The following is a 3,190-nucleotide window of genomic DNA, read 5'->3' as shown; positions in this document are numbered from 1 at the left end:
TTGTTTTTACTGCAGGTATTTCAGTAAACCTGCTTTTTAGACAAACCTGGAAGGGAAAAGGAAAGGAAACTAAAATGTCTGTTGTTACATGTATTACAAATATACTATGTATGTGAAACTTATCTGACCAGTTTAAAAGAAAATCAAGCAAAAAAACTGTAGCCACAGCACAATTTAAAACATTAAGAAAAGTTTATATTTAGAAGTCCCTCTGTGTATGCTCAAAAGTTTCTTTAGGTTCTCTTCCTAAGGGGATAATAACAACTATTATATCATATTATAAATAAACAAGTATATTATTTAGATCCCACTTAACTGCACTGGTTAATACTGTTAAAACCAAACTCTGCACACTGAACAAAACCAAGCAGAAAGATGAGTTTATGGCAAGGGCTTTGATCACCACACTGGGAAACGCAAGGCTAAGACAGCAGTGAGTTTCAAGGTGCTCACAGAGTAAGGGATTTTTATGGAGTAAACACAGAAGTCATTTGGTTTTTTCAGCTGATTGGTTGCCTAGTGGAAGGGTAGCCGAGTCAGTGGAACAAGGAAGTCCAGAGACATCATGAGCAACCTTGGAGTTTGGAGAGTAGCTGGTGTCTTCTGCTGATTTCTGAGAAGAGCTGTAAATTCCTGTGAAGCTATGTTGCTTCCTTTATGCACCTCACTGATCTCCTCCATTTTGTCCCTGACCTAAGTGACTTCATTTTAGTTTGGTTTTACAATTTGAAAATGAATTTTAAAATGGTTTCTCCCTGTAACAGTGGTTGAGAAACTCCAGTGTTCCATATCAGTCACAATACATTCCTTTAACTTAATTTTTAACCTTCCAGTCTGTTATATATAAAATGCACTCATAATGTGATTTCAATTTTCATTTCCCTGATAATTAATCAAGTTAAGCAAATGGAAAAAAAGTGATTCTTAGTTAAAAGTTTTAAAATATAGCTTCAAATAAATGGTTAAAATTTAAGACATTAAATTCTATTTATCCTCTACAGAAAGGTTTTTGATTTCCAAACTAAAATAAAAAATTGTAAAGTTTCTTTAGAAATTTAAAACTTCTTCATTAACTGAAACCTATGCTTTTCATTGTTTTTTTAGGAAAATCTGTAAAACTTTTCAGAAGAAAATTTACTTAAGAATAGCAATCAAGCACTTTGTAGGACAATAAAGACATTAATAATACTTTGTTATTACTCATGATATTATTCTCTCTCAAGTTTAATAGCTTACAATGTATTCTTTTTTTTTTTTGGCAGTATAAGGAAATTAGCTCTGCTTCCTGGCACAATTAGTTATAAGTCCTTCATTTTCATTCTGTTGTAGACTGAAGGACAAATCAGTGATAACAGAATCAAGCACTTGGGTAGTCAGCTAAGATTCTTGTCTCGCAGTAATTTATCATGTAAATGGTGCCTGCTTTTTTTTTTAATGGAAATTTGAAAACAGCTTTCTGCATGATTGAAGATTTTGTTGTAGCACATCCCAACATATAAGAAATGTAACTTTTCTCTGCAAGATAGTAGGATGATCAGTGTGATAACTTTTGAAATGTCATAATTAGTTGAACATATGCATATTTTTCCAAACCATCTATTGTTCTTTCAGAATTTTCTGTGTATATAGTATTTGCCCTCTAAATAAAGCTTACAATATTATAAAAATCTTTGAAAAATAATATCTTGGAAAGTCAAGTTTATAAAGTATATATGTGTATATTTCTTTTCCTTTTAACCTATCTTACTTGAAGGTTTTACTGCTGCTATTTATTTGCTAAGTTGTGTCCGACTCTTTGGATCCTGTGCACTGAAGCAGGTCTGGCTCATCTGTCCGTGGGATTTCCCAGGCAAGAATACTGGAGTGGGTCACCACTTCCTATTCCAGGGAATCGTCCAGACCTAGGAATGGAACCTGTGTCTCCTGCTTGGCAGGCAGATTCTTTACCGCTGAGACACCTGGGAAGTCCTCTTAAGATATTAAAGCAATATTAATATATTAAGACAGCATATACATTAACAAATGTGTCTATTGAATATATAATAACATAAAAAAATCGAGGTGATTATTGGTTTGAATCAGATAAATAAATGTTTACAAATATATAAAATACAGAATTTATTTTTCTTGGGGCGTTCAGCACCATATAAAGAACCTAAAGTTGTTTTCATCTAAATATATAATACATGAAGTTGATATTGCAGCCAATAGCTAAAAATATGGGTATGCTCAAATATTTGAGGCTTATCCTTAAGGAAAGAATATGCCAATGGATCCCTGACTATGAAAATAAAATGATGACTTTCAAAGTAGTTTTTAACCCATCCTGAGGGAAACTGATTTTTTTTTTAAATTAAAGTAGTCATTCTTTACTAAAAATCATTCAACTACTATATTGAATTGACTATATGGGGAATTTTACTGTGGGATTATAATTTTATGGATTGCTTCATATTTTGTTGTTAAATTATTTCAGTTGACCTAAATATAAGGTCAATTACATTATCTAAATGCAAGGTCAATTTTACTATCCAACTTTTTATTTCTCGTTTGAATATGTTTATACTTTCAATTTGGACTTCCCTGGTGGCTCAGATGGTAAAGCATCTGCCTATAATGCAGGAGACCTGGGTTCAATCCCTGGGTCAGGAAAATCTCCTGGAGAAGGAAATGGCAACCCATTCCAGTATTCTTGCCTGAAAAATACCATGGATGGAGGAGCCTGGTAGGCTACAGTCCATGGGGTTGCAAAGAGTCAGACACGACTGACTGACTTCACGTTCATTCTTTCAATTCTAAGATACTTTGTCAATAATTTTAAAACTACTAAAATATTATTTTAATTAAAATTTTGAAAATATATACACACACATATATATTAACATATATATATATATGTGCAAACAATATTGTCTTCAGATTTAGTATCCACAGTCCATGGGATCACAAGAGTCTGACAGGATTTAGTGACCAAACCACCAGCACCTCATAATTCTCCTTGGCCATTACAATTGACCACAGTTAAGTCTTTTTTAAGTATATCTCTCTTTTTTTTTTATGTCCCCTCTGTATCTAGGTATTCCTGCTGATCCATTTGCATAGTTAATAATTTCAGGATGCCATCGTTTACAACCATGTTTCTCTGAAGTTATTGTTTCCATGTCATTGCAATGGCAACCTTTTGGAATTG

At 32.9% G+C, this 3,190-nt stretch overlaps 1 non-coding gene across 1 annotated transcript; it reads left to right on the top strand.

The window, feature by feature from the left end:
* Window positions 1-2,580: 2,580 nt before the first annotated feature.
* On the top strand, window positions 2,581-2,653 carry TRNAY-AUA. Its single transcript has one exon. It is a non-coding gene; the product is annotated as a tRNA-Tyr (tRNA).
* The last annotated feature ends 537 nt before the right edge of the window (window positions 2,654-3,190 follow it).

Source organism: Cervus canadensis, chromosome 1 (assembly GCF_019320065.1).
Source record: "Cervus canadensis isolate Bull #8, Minnesota chromosome 1, ASM1932006v1, whole genome shotgun sequence".
Classification (NCBI taxonomy): Eukaryota; Metazoa; Chordata; class Mammalia; order Artiodactyla; family Cervidae; genus Cervus; species Cervus canadensis.
The sequence above is the reverse complement of the archived record's forward strand: the minus strand, read 5'-3'. Positions and strand labels throughout refer to the sequence as shown.